The sequence below is a fragment of the Chiloscyllium plagiosum genome, unplaced genomic scaffold (assembly GCF_037043375.1).
Source record: "Chiloscyllium plagiosum isolate Xiang-an unplaced genomic scaffold, Cpla_swu_hap1 HiC_scaffold_47, whole genome shotgun sequence".
Lineage (NCBI taxonomy): Eukaryota > Metazoa > Chordata > Chondrichthyes > Orectolobiformes > Hemiscylliidae > Chiloscyllium > Chiloscyllium plagiosum.
In genome coordinates this window covers 44,271,053-44,290,532 of record NW_028270185.1, presented here as the reverse complement: position 1 = coordinate 44,290,532, position 19,480 = coordinate 44,271,053, and the positions used below count along the sequence as shown (strand labels likewise).

At 46.8% G+C, this 19,480-nt stretch overlaps 1 long non-coding RNA gene across 2 annotated transcripts in view; it reads left to right on the top strand.

Annotated features, from left to right (window-relative positions):
- The first annotated feature begins 16,810 nt into the window (after positions 1 to 16,810).
- LOC122544037 (uncharacterized) overlaps positions 16,811 to 19,480 on the top strand; it is a 46,321-nt gene continuing 43,651 nt past the window's right edge. Inside the window, exons 1-2 of one of the 2 annotated variants that reach the window (XR_015754693.1) lie at positions 16,811 to 16,843; positions 17,481 to 17,587. This is a non-coding gene — a long non-coding RNA (uncharacterized LOC122544037). Of the gene's footprint in view, positions 16,844 to 17,144; positions 17,227 to 17,480; positions 17,588 to 19,480 lie in introns of those variants that run through there. The other variant, XR_015754692.1, reaches the window with a different exon arrangement.

Genomic DNA, 19,480 nt, shown 5'->3' with positions numbered 1-19,480 from the left:
GGGAGGGCTCTGTCTGATTGACATGTTAATTCCCAGGACAGGAGCCTGGTGGGATCTGGCTGCCCACAGAGATGTTAATTCGGGGGCAACAAAGTGTCATCTTTCCCAGTTGCTACAACTCCCTTTTTATTGAAGCTGTGTCGGTGCAGTTTGAAAATATTAAAGATTACTCCCACGCTAGCGTCTCATAGCCTGACTGTAGGTAGGCTTCCTGAGACACACACACAGGGCTGGGAATGGAGAGGGGGATATCTGCTGAGGATCTCTTGGGGTTTTCCTGCTGTATGTGTGATTCCTAGAATTAATCTCTGTCTCTATCCCTGTCTGTCTGTCTCTGTGTGTGTCTCTCTCTCTGTCTCTGTCCCTCTCTCTCTGTTCCTGTGTGTGTCTCTCTCTCTTTCTCTCTGTCCCTGTGTGTCCCATTCTCTGTCTCCCTCTCTCTCTCTATCTCTCTCTGTCTTCTCTCTCTGTCCCTGTGTCTCTCTCTTCTCTGTGTCTCTGTCTCTCTCTTTCTGTACCTGTGTGTGTGTCTCTCTCCCTCTCTGTCTGTCTCTCCCTGCACTGCTCTACATCCAGCCATTTCTAACTTGATTTTGAGTCTTTTATTTCCTTTCCCTTTCTCAAAAATATTGGCAGGGTTTGTGAATTTAAATCATAGATCATGTGCCTGCCCCTCAACACCCACATTTCACCCTCACAGCTCCCCTGCCTTCACCACCCCCCATACGCACAGAGACACACACACCCAGACATACACACACACATACAGAGACAGACCGACATACACACATACATACAGGCACCGATACACAGACACACTCCAACACATGACATGGGCACTGTGCACATATTTAGTCTGGGGGGGGGAGAGTCAGTGAGGGTCTGAGCTCAAATATAGTCACAGATATGTCTCTGTGTGAGAAAGATAGTGAGACCATGCCTCGTGTGTGTGTGAGAGAGAGAGAGAGAGAGAGAGAGAGACAGACCATACCTCTGTGTGTATGTGTGAGAGTGAGACCATACCTCTGTGTGTGTGTGAGAGAGAGTGAGACTAAGCCTCTGTGTGGGTGGGTGGGTGTGTGAGTTTCCATCGGCATGCCCAGTTTCCGTGTCAGTGCTGTCCCTCCATAATGTAACTGTATAAACCATGTGTTTATGTCCCTGTCCCAGTAATGATCCACAAACCATACACTGTCCCTCACTCTCATTTACTCACACTCTCACACGTGTACACACACACCCTCACACACCACATTCAGTCCCTCACACACATGCCCTTTCACACACTCAAACATTTTCACACGCACAATCACAATCTCTCTCTCACACTCACACACAAACATGCACACGCGCACACTCTCTCTGTCTCTCTGACATGCACACTTTCACTCACTCATTCTCTCTCTCTTCACTCTCTCTCACACTCGCTTCCACATACTCTCTCAGTTACACACACTTTTACACACACACTCTCATACACACACACCCTCACACATTCACATTCACCATCTCATATATGCTCACTTTCACACACTCTCTCTCTCTCTTCTCCAAAACTGTTTCTCTCACACACATTTGCAAAGTCTCTCACATAGGCCCTCTTTCTCACGTGCGCACTCACTCTCGTTCACTTGTACACACACTCTCTCTCACATGCACACACACACACTCGCATGCACTCACTCTTTCACATACACACACACTTCCTCTCTCACTTTCACACTTTCTTTCTAGCACTCACACACACTCTCATGCATGAGCACATCATATCTCACACACGCTCATTCTCTTTCTCACTCACATTCACACATTTTCTCTCTCTTGCGCACACACTATGTCATGCACGACCTCTCACACACACGCATTCTTTCTCTCTCACACACGAATCCTCTCTCTCTCATAGACACATCCTCTCTCTCACGCTTACAATCTCTCTCTCACACACTCATTCTCTCTCTCGCACACTCATTCTCTCTTACGCACACATTCGCTCTCTTGCACACTAATTCACTCTCTCAGGCACACAATCTCTCTCTCACACACTCATTCTCTCTCTCGCACACTCATTCTCTCTTACGCACACATTCGCTCTCTTGCACACTAATTCACTCTCTCAGGCACACATTCTCTCTCTCGCACGCATTCTCTCTCTCGCACACTCATTCTCTCTCTCATGCACGCATTCTCTCTCACACTCATTCTGTCTCTCTCGCACATATTTGCTCTCTCTCTCCCACACTCATTCTCTCTCTCACGCACGCATTCTCTCTCTCGCGCATTCATTCTCTCTCTCACACACACGCATTCTCTCTCGCACGCATTCTCTCTCTCATGCATTCTCTCTCTCATGCATTCTCTCTCTCACACGCGCATTCTCTCTCTCTCACACGCATTCTCTGTCTCTCACACACACGCATTCTCTCTCACACACACATTCTCTCTCACGCACAAGCATTCTCTCTCACACACAGACATTCTCTCTCACACGCACACGCATTCTATCTCTCGCACACACGCATTCTCTCTCTCACACACGCAATCTCTCTCACACACACGCATTCTCTCTCACACACACATTCTCTCTCACACGCACTCGCATTCTATCTCTCGCACACACGCATTCTCTCTCTCACACGCAATCTCTCTCACACACACGCATTCGCTCTCTCTCACATGCACTCTCTCTCTCACACACATGCATTCTCTCTCTCACACACGCACACGCATTCTCTATCACACATGCATTCTCTCTCTCACACACACGCATTCTCTCTCACACAGACATTCTCTCTCACACGCACAAGCATTCTCTCTCGCACACAGACATTCTCTCTCTCTCACACGCACACGCATTCTCTATCACACATGCATTCTCTCTCTCACACACACACGCATTCTCTCTCACACGCACAAGCATTCTCTCTCGCACACAGACATTCTCTCTCACACACACTCATTCTCTCTCTGACGCATTCTCTCTCTCACACAAACAAACTCTCTCACACACACACATTCTCTCTCTCACGCATTCTCTCTCTCACACACACATTCTCTCTCTCACTAATGCATTCTGTCTCTCACGCACACACATTCTCTCTCACACACTCATTCTCTCTCTTGCGCACACACATTCTCTCTCTCGTGCACACGCATTCTCTCTCTCTTGCACACACGTTTTCTCTCTCCCTCTCGCACACACACATTCTCTCACACACACGCATTTTCTCTCTCGCACACACGCATTCTCTCTCTCACTCGCACACACACATTCACTCTGACACACGCGTTGTCTCTCTCACACGCATTCTCTCTCTCACTCGCACACATGCATTCTCTCTCTCGCACACACGCATTCTCTCTCTCTCGTACACACGCTTTCTCTCCCACTCGCACACATGCATTCTCTCTCTCTCGCACACATGCTTTCTTTATCTCTCTCACACACATTCTCTCTCTCACACACGCATTCTCTCTCACACACGCATTCTCTCTCTCTCGCACACATGCTTTCTTTATGTCTCTCTCACACACATTCTCTCTCTCACACACGCATTCTCTCTCACACACATTCTCTCTCACACACACACACATTCTCTCTCTCACGCACACATTTTCCCTCTCGCACACGCATTCTCTCTCTCTCACACACACACACATTCTCTCTCTCACGCACACATTTTCCCTCTCTCACACACATTCTCTCTCTCTCACACACGCATTCTCTCTCACACGCATTCTCCCTCATACACACATTCTCTCTCTCACACACACATTCTCTCTCACACACGCATTCTCTCTCACACACGCATTCTCTCTCACACACACATTCTCTCTCTCACACACACATTCTCTCTCACACACACACATTCTCTCTCTCACACACATTCTCTCTCTCAAACACACACATTCTCTCTCACACACACATTCTCTCTCTCTCACCCGCATTCTCTCTCTCACACACACATGCTCTCTCTCACACATACATTCTCTTCTCATACACACGCATTCTCTCTCACACAGATTCTCTCCCTCACACACGCATTCTCTCTCACACGCACATTCTCTCTCACACACATTCTCTCTCACACACATTCTCTCTCTCACACATATTCTCTCTCACACACACACACATTCTCTCTCTCACACACGCATTCTCGCTCACACACACATTCTCTCTCTCAAACACACATTCTCACACACACACATTCTCTCTCACACACACACACATTCTCTCTCACACACACATTCTCTCTCACACACACACGCATTCTCTCTCACGCATGCATTGTCTCTCACACACACATTCTCTCTCCCTCTCGCACACACGCATTCTCTCGCACACACGCATTCTCTCTCTCACACACACACATTCTCTCTCTCGCACACATGCATTCTCTCTCTCGCACACACGCATACTCTCTCTCTCGTACACACGCATTCTCTCTCTCGCACACACGCATTCTCTCTCTCTCTCACACACACGCATTCTCTCTCTCTCGCACACACGCATTCTCTCTCTCTCGCACACGCATTCTCTCTCTCGCACACACGCATTCTCTCTCTCTCGCACACACGTATTCTCTCTCTCGCACACACGCATTCTCTCTCTCTCGCACACACGCATTCTCTTTCTCTCATACACACGCTTTCTCTCTCCCTCTCGTACACACGCATTCTCTCTCTCTCGCACACATGCTTCGTTTATCTCTCTCGCACATGCATTCTCTCTCTCGCACACACACATTCTCTCTCTCACTCACACACACGCATTGTCTCTCTCACACGCATTCTCTCACTCACTCGCATACACACATTCTCTCTCTCGCACAGGCATTCTCTCTCGCACACATGCTTTCTTTATCTCTCTCTCACACACATTCTCTCTCTCACACACACACATTCTCTCCCACACACACATTATCTTTCTCACACACACATTCTCTCTCTCACACCCATACTCTCTCTCACACACACCCATACTCTCTCTCACACACACGCATTCTCTCTCACACACACGCATTCTCTCTCTCTCACACACACACATTCTCTCTCACATACACATTCTCTCTCTCACACACACATTCTCTCTCACTCACACATTCTCTCTCTCACACACACACGTTCTCTCTCACACATGCATTCTCTCTCTCACAAACATTCTCTCTGTCACACACACATTCTCTCTCTCACACACATTGTCTCTCCCTCTCACACACACACATTCTCTCTCACACACACATTCTCTCTCTCACACACATTGTCTCTCCCTCTCGCACACACACATTCTCTCTCTCACGCATTCTCTCTCTCACACACACATTCTCTCTCTCACTAATGCATTCTGTCTCTCACGCACACACATTCTCTCTCACACACTCATTCTCTCTCTTGCGCACACACATTCTCTCTCTCGTGCACACGCATTCTCTCTCTCTTGCACACACGTTTTCTCTCTCCCTCTCGCACACACACATTCTCTCACACACACGCATTTTCTCTCTCGCACACACGCATTCTCTCTCTCACTCGCACACACACATTCACTCTGACACACGCGTTGTCTCTCTCACACGCATTCTCTCTCTCACTCGCACACATGCATTCTCTCTCTCGCACACACGCATTCTCTCTCTCTCGTACACACGCTTTCTCTCCCACTCGCACACATGCATTCTCTCTCTCTCGCACACATGCTTTCTTTATCTCTCTCACACACATTCTCTCTCTCACACACGCATTCTCTCTCACACACGCATTCTCTCTCTCTCGCACACATGCTTTCTTTATGTCTCTCTCACACACATTCTCTCTCTCACACACGCATTCTCTCTCACACACATTCTCTCTCACACACACACACATTCTCTCTCTCACGCACACATTTTCCCTCTCGCACACGCATTCTCTCTCTCTCACACACACACACATTCTCTCTCTCACGCACACATTTTCCCTCTCTCACACACATTCTCTCTCTCTCACACACGCATTCTCTCTCACACGCATTCTCCCTCATACACACATTCTCTCTCTCACACACACATTCTCTCTCACACACGCATTCTCTCTCACACACGCATTCTCTCTCACACACACATTCTCTCTCTCACACACACATTCTCTCTCACACACACACATTCTCTCTCTCACACACATTCTCTCTCTCAAACACACACATTCTCTCTCACACACACATTCTCTCTCTCTCACCCGCATTCTCTCTCTCACACACACATGCTCTCTCTCACACATACATTCTCTTCTCATACACACGCATTCTCTCTCACACAGATTCTCTCCCTCACACACGCATTCTCTCTCACACGCACATTCTCTCTCACACACATTCTCTCTCACACACATTCTCTCTCTCACACATATTCTCTCTCACACACACACACATTCTCTCTCTCACACACGCATTCTCGCTCACACACACATTCTCTCTCTCAAACACACATTCTCACACACACACATTCTCTCTCACACACACACACATTCTCTCTCACACACACATTCTCTCTCACACACACACACATTCTCTCTCACACACACATTCTCTCACACACACATTCTCTCTCACACACACACGCATTCTCTCTCACGCATGCATTGTCTCTCACACACACATTCTCTCTCCCTCTCGCACACACGCATTCTCTCGCACACACGCATTCTCTCTCTCACACACACACATTCTCTCTCTCGCACACATGCATTCTCTCTCTCGCACACACGCATACTCTCTCTCTCGTACACACGCATTCTCTCTCTCGCACACACGCATTCTCTCTCTCTCTCACACACACGCATTCTCTCTCTCTCGCACACACGCATTCTCTCTCTCTCGCACACGCATTCTCTCTCTCGCACACACGCATTCTCTCTCTCTCGCACACACGTATTCTCTCTCTCGCACACACGCATTCTCTCTCTCTCGCACACACGCATTCTCTTTCTCTCATACACACGCTTTCTCTCTCCCTCTCGTACACACGCATTCTCTCTCTCTCGCACACATGCTTCGTTTATCTCTCTCGCACATGCATTCTCTCTCTCGCACACACACATTCTCTCTCTCACTCACACACACGCATTGTCTCTCACACACGCATTCTCTCTCTCACTCGCATACACACATTCTCTCTCTCGCACAGGCATTCCCTCTCGCACACATGCTTTCTTTATCTCTCTCTCACACACATTCTCTCTCTCACACACACACATTCTCTCCCACACACACATTATCTTTCTCACACACACATTCTCTCTCTCACACCCATACTCTCTCTCACACACACCCATACTCTCTCTCACACACACGCATTCTCTCTCACACACACGCATTCTCTCTCTCTCACACACACACATTCTCTCTCACATACACATTCTCTCTCTCGCACACATGCATTCTCTCTCTCGCACACACGCATTCTCTCTCTCTCGTACACACGCATTCTCTCTCTCGCACACACGCATTCTCTCTCTCTCTCACACACACGCATTCTCTCTCTCTCGCACACACGCATTCTCTCTCTCTCGCACACGCATTCTCTCTCTCGCACACACGCATTCTCTCTCTCTCGCACACACGTATTCTCTCTCTCGCACACACACATTCTCTCTCTCTCGCACACACGCATTCTCTTTCTCTCATACACACGCTTTCTCTCTCCCTCTCGTACACACGCATTCTCTCTCTCTCGCACACATGCTTCGTTTATCTCTCTCGCACATGCATTCTCTCTCTCGCACACACACATTCTCTCTCTCACTCACACACACGCATTGTCTCTCTCACACGCATTCTCTCTCTCACTCGCATACACACATTCTCTCTCTCGCACACATGCATTCTCTCTCTCGCACAGGCATTCTCTCTCGCACACATGCTTTCTTTATCTCTCTCTCACACACATTCTCTCTCTCACACACACACATTCTCTCCCACACACACATTATCTTTCTCACACACACATTCTCTCTCTCACACCCATACTCTCTCTCACACACACCCATACTCTCTCTCACACACACGCATTCTCTCTCACACACACGCATTCTCTCTCTCTCACACACACACATTCTCTCTCACATACACATTCTCTCTCTCACACACACATTCTCTCTCACTCACACATTCTCTCTCTCACACACACACGTTCTCTCTCACACATGCATTCTCTCTCTCACAAACATTCTCTCTGTCACACACACATTCTCTCTCTCACACACATTGTCTCTCCCTCTCACACACACACATTCTCTCTCACACACACATTCTCTCTCTCACACACATTGTCTCTCCCTCTCGCACACACACATTCTCTCTCTCACGCATTCTCTCTCTCACACACACATTCTCTCTCTCACTAATGCATTCTGTCTCTCACGCACACACATTCTCTCTCACACTCTCATTCTCTCTCTTGCGCACACACATTCTCTCTCTCGTGCACACGCATTCTCTCTCTCTTGCACACACGTTTTCTCTCTCCCTCTCGCACACACACATTCTCTCACACACACGCATTTTCTCTCTCGCACACACGCATTCTCTCTCTCACTCGCACACACACATTCACTCTGACACACGCGTTGTCTCTCTCACACGCATTCTCTCTCTCACTCGCACACATGCATTCTCTCTCTCGCACACACGCATTCTCTCTCTCTCGTACACACGCTTTCTCTCCCACTCGCACACATGCATTCTCTCTCTCTCGCACACATGCTTTCTTTATCTCTCTCACACACATTCTCTCTCTCACACACGCATTCTCTCTCACACACGCATTCTCTCTCTCTCGCACACATGCTTTCTTTATGTCTCTCTCACACACATTCTCTCTCTCACACACGCATTCTCTCTCACACACATTCTCTCTCACACACACACACATTCTCTCTCTCACGCACACATTTTCCCTCTCGCACACGCATTCTCTCTCTCTCACACACACACACATTCTCTCTCTCACGCACACATTTTCCCTCTCTCACACACATTCTCTCTCTCTCACACACGCATTCTCTCTCACACGCATTCTCCCTCATACACACATTCTCTCTCTCACACACACATTCTCTCTCACACACGCATTCTCTCTCACACACGCATTCTCTCTCACACACACATTCTCTCTCTCACACACACATTCTCTCTCACACACACACATTCTCTCTCTCACACACATTCTCTCTCTCAAACACACACATTCTCTCTCACACACACATTCTCTCTCTCTCACCCGCATTCTCTCTCTCACACACACATGCTCTCTCTCACACATACATTCTCTTCTCATACACACGCATTCTCTCTCACACAGATTCTCTCCCTCACACACGCATTCTCTCTCACACGCACATTCTCTCTCACACACATTCTCTCTCACACACATTCTCTCTCTCACACATATTCTCTCTCACACACACACACACATTCTCTCTCTCACACACGCATTCTCGCTCACACACACATTCTCTCTCACACACACACACATTCTCTCTCACACACACATTCTCTCTCACACACACACACATTCTCTCTCACACACACATTCTCTCTCACACACACACACATTCTCTCTCACACACACATTCTCTCACACACATATTCTCTCTCTCTCACACGCATTCTCTCTTGCACACATACATTCTCTCTCTCACACACACATTCTCTTCTCACACACATTCTCTCTCACACACACACACATTCTCTCTCTCACACACATTCTCTCTCACACACACATTCTCTCTCTCTCTCACACACACATTCTCTCTGTCACACAGGCATTCTCCCTCACACACACATTCTCTCTCACACACACGCATTCTCCCTCTCTCTCGCACATGCATTCTCTCTCTCGCACACACACATTCTCTCTCTCACTCGCACACACGCATTCTCTCTCTCGCACGCATTGTCTCTCACACACACATTCTCTCTCTCACTCGCACACATGCATTCTCTCTCTCTCACACACGCATTCTCCCTCATTCTCGTACACACGCTTTCTCTCTCCCTCTCGCACACACGCATTCTCTCTCTCGTACACACACTTTCTCTCTCCCTCTTGCACACACGCATTCTCTCTCTCTCGCACACATGCTTTCTTTATCTCTCTCGCACATGCACTCTCTCTCTCGCACACATGCATTCTCTCTCTCACTCGCACACACGCATTCTCTCTCACGCACACACACATTCTCTCTCACACACACATTCTCTCTCACACACACACGCATTCTCTCTCACGCATGCATTGTCTCTCACACACACATTCTCTCTCCCTCTCGCACACACGCATTCTCTCGCACACACGCATTCTCTCTCTCACACACACATTCTCTCTCTCGCACACATGCATTCTCTCTCTCGCACACACGCATTCTCTCTCTCTCATACACACGCATTCTCTCTCTCGCACACACGCATTCTCTCTCTCTCTCACACACACGCATTCTCTCTCTCTCGCACACACGCATTCTCTCTCTCTCGCACACGCATTCTCTCTCTCGCACACACGCATTCTCTCTCTCTCGCACACACGTATTCTCTCTCTCGCACACACGCATTCTCTCTCTCTCGCACACACGCATTCTCTTTCTCTCATACACATGCTTTCTCTCTCCCTCTCGTACACACGCATTCTCTCTCTCTCGCACACATGCTTCGTTTATCTCTCTCGCACATGCATTCTCTCTCTCGCACACACACATTCTCTCTCTCACTCACACACACGCATTGTCTCTCTCACACGCATTCTCTCTCTCACTCGCATACACACATTCTCTCTCTCGCACACATGCATTCTCTCTCTCGCACAGGCATTCTCTCTCGCACACATGCTTTCTTTATCTCTCTCTCACACACATTCTCTCTCTCACACACACACATTCTCTCCCACACACACATTATCTTTCTCACACACACATTCTCTCTCTCACACCCATACTCTCTCTCACACACACCCATACTCTCTCTCACACACACGCATTCTCTCTCACACACACGCATTCTCTCTCTCTCACACACACATTCTCTCTCACATACACATTCTCTCTCTCACACACACATTCTCTCTCACTCACACATTCTCTCTCTCACACACACACATTCTCTCTCACACATGCATTCTCTCTCTCACAAACATTCTCTCTGTCACACACACATTCTCTCTCTCACACACATTGTCTCTCCCTCTCGCACACACACATTCTCTCTCACACACACATTCTCTCTCTCACACACATTGTCTCTCCCTCTCGCACACACACATTCTCTCTCTCACACACACATTCTCTCTCACACACACATTCTCTCTCACACACACATTCTCTCTCTCACACACACATTCTCTCTTACACACACATTCTCTCTCTCACACACACATTCTCTCTCACACACACATTCTCTCTCTCACACACACACATTCTCTCTCTCTCACACACGCATTCTCACTCTCTCTTGTACACATGCTTTCTCTCTCCCTCTCGCACACACGCATTCTCTCTCTCTCGCACACATGGTTTCTTTATCTCTCTCGCACATGCATTCTCTCTCTCGCACACATGCATTCTCTCTCTCACTCGCATTCTCTCTCTCACACACACATTCTCTCTCTCACACACACATTCTCTCTCACACACATTCTCTCTCACACAAACATTCTCTCTCACACACACATTCTCTCTCTCACACACACATTCTCTCTCACACACACATTCTCTCTCTCACACACACATTCTCTCACACACACATTCTCACACACACACATTCTCTTTCTCACACACACATTCTCTCTCACACACATTCTCTCTCACACAAACATTCTCTCTCACACACACATTCTCTCTCTCACACACACATTCTCTCTCACACACACATTCTCTCTCTCACACACGCATTCTCTCTCACACACAAACGTTCTCTCTCACACACACATTCTCTCTCTTACACACACATTCTCTCTCTCACACACACACATTCTCTCTCACACATTCTCTCTCACACATTCTCTCTCTCACACACATTCTCTCTCTCTCACACACATTCTCTCTCTCACACACACATTCTCTCTCTCTCACACACATTCTCTCTCTCACAAACATTCTCTCTTCACACAATTCTCTCTCACACACACATTCTCTTTCACACACACATTCTCTCTCACACACACACATTCTCTCTCACACACACACATTCTCTCTCACACACATTCTCTCTCTCTCTCACCCATTCATTCTCTCACACACATTCTCTCTCACACACACATTATCTCTCTCGCACACACATTCTCTCTCTCACACACACATTCTCTCTCACACACACACATTCTCTCTCTCACACACACATTCTCTCTCTCTCACACACACACATTCTCTCTCTCGCACACACATTCTCTCTCTCACACACATTCTCTCTCTTACACACACATTCCCTCTCTCACACACACATTCTCTCTCTCACACACACATTCTCTCTCTCACACACATTCTCTCTCTCACACACACATTCTCTCTCTCACACACACACATTCCCTCTCTCACACACACACATTCTCTCTCTCTCACACACATTCTCTCTTCACACACATTCTCTCTCACACACACATTCTCTCTCACACACACACATTCTCTCTCTCACACACACATTCTCTCTCTCACACACACATTCTCTCTCACACACACACATTCTCTCTCAAACACACATTCTCTCTCTCACACACACATTCTCTCTCACATACACACATTCTCTTGCACACACGCATTCTCTCTCTCTCTCACACATTCATTCTCTCATACACACATTCTCTCACACACACATTCTCACACACACACATTCTCTTTCTCACACACACATTCTCTCTCACACACATTCTCTCTCACACAAACATTCTCTCTCACACACACATTCTCTCTCTCACACACACATTCTCTCTCACACACACATTCTCTCTCTCACACACGCATTCTCTCTCACACACAAACATTCTCTCTCACACACACATTCTCTCTCTTACACACACATTCTCTCTCTCACACACACACATTCTCTCTCACACATTCTCTCTCACACATTCTCTCTCTCACACACATTCTCTCTCTCTCACACACATTCTCTCTCTCACACACACATTCTCTCTCTCTCACACACATTCTCTCTCTCACAAACATTCTCTCTTCACACAATTCTCTCTCACACACACATTCTCTTTCACACACACATTCTCTCTCACACACACACATTCTCTCTCACACACACACATTCTCTCTCACACACATTCTCTCTCTCTCTCACCCATTCATTCTCTCACACACATTCTCTCTCACACACACATTATCTCTCTCGCACACACATTCTCTCTCTCACACACACATTCTCTCTCACACACACACATTCTCTCTCTCACACACACATTCTCTCTCTCTCACACACATTCCCTCTCTCACACACACACATTCTCTCTCTCGCACACACATTCTCTCTCTCACACACATTCTCTCTCTTACACACACATTCCCTCTCTCACACACACATTCTCTCTCTCACACACACATTCTCTCTCTCACACACATTCTCTCTCTCACACACACATTCTCTCTCTCACACACACACATTCTCTCTCTCTCACACACATTCTCTCTCTCTCACAAACATTCTCTCTTCACACACATTCTCTCTCACACACACATTCTCTCTCACACACACACATTCTCTCTCTCACACACACATTCTCTCTCACACACACATTCTCTCTCACACACACACATTCTCTCTCACACACACATTCTCTCTCACACACACACATTCTCACTCACACACACATTCTCTCTCTTGCACACACATTCTCTCTCTCTCACACACACATTCTCTCTCACACATTCTCTCTCTCACACACACACATTCTCTCTCACACATTCTCTCTCTCACACACATTCTCTCTCTCTCACACACATTCTCTCTCTCTCACACACATTCTCTCTCTCACAAACATTCTCTCTTCACACACATTCTCTCTCTCACACACACATTCTCTCTCTCACACACACATTCTCTCTCTCTCACACACATTCCCTCTCTCACACACACACATTCTCTCTCTCGCACACACATTCTCTCTCACACACACATTCTCTCTCTTACACACACTTTCCCTCTCTCACACACACACATTCTCTCTCTCTCACACACATTCTCTCTCTCACACACACATTCTCTCTCTCTCACACACATTCTCTCTCTCACAAACATTCTCTCTTCACACACATTCTCTCTCACACACACATTCTCTCTCACACACACAGATTCTCTCTCTCACACACACATTCTCTCTCACACACACATTCTCTCTCACACACACATTCTCTCTCACACACACACATTCTCTCTCACACACACATTCTCTCTCTCACACACACATTCTCACTCACACACACATTCTCTCTCTTACACACACATTCTCTCTCTCACACACACACATTCTCTCTCACACATTCTCTCTCTCACACACACACATTCTCTCTCTCACACACATTCTCTCTCTCTCACACACATTCTCTCTCTCACAAACATTCTCTCTTCACACACATTCTCTCTTCACACACATTCTCTCTCACACACACATTCTCTTTCACACACATTCTCTCTCACACACACACATTCTCTCTCACACACATTCTCTCTCTCTCTCACCCATTCATTCTCTCACACAAATTCTCTCTCGCACACACATTCTCTCTCTCGCACACACATTCTCTCTCTCACACACACATTCTCTCTCACACACACACACATTCTCTCTCTCACACAGACATTCTCTCTCACACACACACATTCTCTCTCTCTCACACACATTCCCTCTCTCACACACACACATTCTCTCTTTCGCACACACATTCTCTTTCTCACACACATTCTCACTCACACACACATTCTCTCTCTCACACATACATTCTCTCTCTTACACACACATTCTCTCTTTCACACACACATTCTCTCTAACACACACACACATTCTCTCTCTCTCACACACATTCTCTCTCTCTCACACACATTCTCTCTCTCTCTCACCCATTCATTCTCTCACACACATTCTCTCTCACACACACATTCTCTCTCTCGCACACACATTCTCTCTCTCACACACACATTCTCTCTCACACACACATTCTCTCTCACACACACACATTCTCTCTCTCACACACACATTCTCTCTCTCACACACACATTCTCTCTCTCTCACACACATTCCCTCTCTCTCTCACACACACATTCTCTCTCTCGCACACACATTCTCTCTCTCACACACATTCTCTCTCTCTCACACAGACATTCTCACTCACACACACATTCTCTCTCTCACACACACATTCTCTCTCACACACACACAAATTCTCTCTCACATATTGTCTCTCTCTCACACACATTCTCTCTCTCTCACACACATTCTCTCTCTCTCACACACATTCTCTCTCACACACACATTCTCTCTCAAACACACATTCTCTCTCTCACACACACATTCTCTCTCACATACACACATTCTCTTGCACACACGCATTCTCTCTCTCTCACACACATTCATTCTCTCATACACATTCTCTCTCACACACACATTCGCTCTCTCGCACACACATTCTCTCTCTCACACATACATTCTCTCCCTCTCTCACACACATTCTCACTCACACACACATTCTCTCTCTTACACACACATTCTCTCTCACACATACACATTCTCTCTCTCACACACACATTCTCTCTCTCACACACATTCATTCTCTCACACAAACATTCTCACTCTCACACAAACATTTTCTCTCTCACACACATTCTCTCTCTCACACACACATTCTCTCTCACACACACATTCTCTCTCACACACACACATTCTCTCTCACACATACATTCTCTCTCTCACACACACATTCTCTCTCTCACACACACACATTCTCTCTCACAAACACATTCTCTCTCACACACACATTCTCTCTCTGTCTCTCTCCCTGCACTGCTCTACATCCAGCCATTTCTAACTTGATTTTGAGTCTTTCATTTAATCGAGGGGTTCAGTGTGGTTATGGGTATCTCATATGTTCCTGCTCCCAATGTAACATTTGACCATTTAGTTTACCTTTTCTTTGGTCAACATCCAACAAGGATCTCTTCACTGATCCAATTACACATCCCCAGGAGTGAGTTCCAGACTGGAATCTAATTCAGGGGTTTATGGTTTACACACAGCATATGAGATACCCAGGAGTGAGGGACAGACACTGGAATCAAATCGAGGGTTTCGCGGTGGATTATATACAGCATATCAGACATCCAAGAGTGAGGGACAGACTGGAATCTAATCGAGGGGTTTATGGTGGATTATATACAGCATATGAGATACCCAGGAGTGAGGGAGAGACTGCAATCTAACCGAAGGGTGTTTATGTACTGATTCAGATGGCATTGATTCATCAATCACAGCTATACAGTCATGAGTAGGAAGGCAATTCCCTCCATGAATAAAGGAAATCTACTGCAGATCTCATACAAAGGGAATCCTTCCTCTCAGTAAACTCTGCCATCACATCACCCAACATATCAGCTAAAGCAGGACACACTGGGCATGCTGCAGCCAACAAAGGGACTCCGGGTGATTGATGTCAGCACCGGACCAATGAACGGACGGTGGGCGGAGCTGGAGGACCTAGCGGGATGTTGGTCCTCCAACCAATCAAAGTGAATGAAAGGCGGAGCTAAACTAAACCATGTGATCACCCTCGCGCGCGGCGCAGAGTCACTGTTATGAAAGCTCGGGAAGTTATGAAGAGAAAGGATACGGTAAGGAAAGAAATAAACAGGGAAACGGGAGAAAATCTGTGTTGCTATGAGCGGAGAGGTTTTACAAACAAATTGTGCACGTCCGAAAACACAAATTTGAACGTCCCAGTCCCGTGTTTGCAGTAAATGAGGAATGGCCTCAGCGCGGCTGCAGGCCTGAGTGAGCGCCGCCATCTTTATTCGGGACAACGAATCACTGGATACGTGCGGAGCCGCCATCTTTGTAGGGGGCAAGGTGCAGCCAGGCGCATGTGCAGCCTGTCTCAGTATAAAGTCATTGTGATGTCAGCAGCCCACACTGCTCTGATTCCCCTCTGGGCTCCCTCATGGCCACATTGTCAATATCCAGCTTCCTCACTCTACAACCATTGGGTGTATTTCTGGTCTGTTTATACTGTATTATTACTTTTGTAGACCCTTTGTAAATGAGGTTTTCGCTGCGGCCCAGCCCCTGACCATGTGCTGCTCTATTATCAGATTACTTTTTTCTTCAATATTATTGACAGTCAAGAATTCTTTTTTCAAATAAGCAAGAGTATTTTCCTTCCATTTCTGACTATCAAATTCTGCACCCCTTTTATTCCCTGTAATCCATTTTGCATTCCCTGAAACATTAACTGTGTTTCTCCTTCCACAGATACCAGTGATTCATGCCAAATCCCTGTTGCCTGGGGAGAGGGTGATGTTTGACTTTCTTGTACAGCTGCAGTCTGTGTGGTGAAGGTGCTCCCACAATGTGGTTGGGTAAGAGACATTACAGAGTATTCATTACAGCAACAGTGATGATTTGAAAATAATGTGCAAATCAATAACAGTTTGTATTGTTATTATCAAGCTTATAATTTCACAAAAATACTATTGAGACCTTTAGACATAAGGCCAGAGATGAAGATATTAGGTCAGGTGACCAAAAGCATTGCCAAAAAGCAGGTTTTGAGGAATGTCTTAAAGGTGGAAAGCAGTCCTGAGAGGTTTTGGCTGCGAATTCCAGACCATGCTGCTTCAGTAACTGTAGAAACAACCACACAGGTGAAGTAATGAATTAACAAATGGTTGGGAGTCTTGAAGAAAATGAGTTGTCGAGGTCACAAAGTGTGTGTGGTGCAGGGAGCTAGGGATGATCACAGCCAGGAATTAAATCAAGTGTGAGAAATTTAAATTGAGGGATGAGGTGCTGGCAGGTGAGACTAGATTCGGTTCGGATATCTGGTCGGCATGGACGGGTTGGACCGAAGGGTCTTTTTCCATGCTGTGCATCTCTATGGCTGTATGCTGTTGATTATGAATAGGACCCTTTTGTTGAATCAACAAGCAGAGATTTAGACTTTCTTGAGATTACAGGGAGGTTGAATGTGGGAAGCTGGCCCTGAGTGTGTTTGGAAAATGAAGTCTGCAGAGCACACAAGGTTGATGAAAGTATATGAGCTGAGACAAGGGTGGAATCAGCTAGAAACAGTGGTGTTGGAGTGGGACTGAGTTATCACACTGACCTCACCTTTGGGATTCAGCTGGTTGCCAGGTTGTGAATCAGGGCGGTAACACAATCGGGAGCTGAGTGGCCCTGGTGGAGCCTAAAGTGAGTGTCACTCAGCTGGCTGTTGCTGAGCAGCTGCTGCTTGGTAGCCCTGATAATGACATCTTCCATCACTTTACTGCTGATCGAGTGTGGACTGATAGAGGGAAATTGCCTGGGTTGGATTGCCCTGTGTTTTTGTGTTGAACATGCCTGGGCAATGTTCCACATTGTCGGTAGATGCCAGTGCTGGAGCGGTACGTGGCTCGGTGGGTGACAAGTTCTAGAGCACAAGCCATCAGTATTATTGCCAGAATATTGGCAGGGCCCATAGACTTTGCACGACTTAACCATTTTTTAATGTTATTCAAACTTAACCGAACTGGCTTAAAACTCACTTCTGTGATGTTAGAAACCACTGGAGAAGGCTAAGATGGATCATCCCACTTTGCACTTCTGGCTGCAGATTGCTGCAAATGCTGTCATCTTATCTGGTGCACGGGTGTGTGAGGCCCCTCGATCAGTAAGGGTGGGGATATCTCTGATGCTTCCTCCAGTGAGTTGTTTAATTGTCCATCATCGTTCACAACTGGGTGTGGCAGAACTGCAGAGCTCCGATCTGTTCCATTGGATGTTGGATCGTTTAGCTCTGTTGCTTGCTGCTGATGCTGTTTGATGCAGGTAGTTCTGTTTGGTAGCTTCACCAGGTTGGCACTTCATTTTTAGATCTGCCTGGTGCTGTTCATGGCATGCCCTCCTTTCCTGTCCATTGTGGTGGGTGAGAGCGGGATTTACAACCCCATGAGATTACAGATTGTGCTGGAGTACAGTTCTGCTGCTGTTTATGTCCCACAGTGCCTCAGAGATACCCAGTTTGAGATCCTACATCTCTTCAAAATCTGTCCCAATTAGAACGGTGATAGTGCCACTCAACACAATGGAGGTTTTTCTCAACTTTAAGGCAAGACTTTGTCTCCAAAAAGAATGTGTGATGGTCACTGTTCCTGATACTGTCATGGCCAGATGTATCTGCAGTTGGTCAATTCATACAATGAGATCAAGTATGTTTTACACTCTTGTTGGTTCCCTCACCACCCGCTGCAAACTCAGTTGAGCAGCTATAT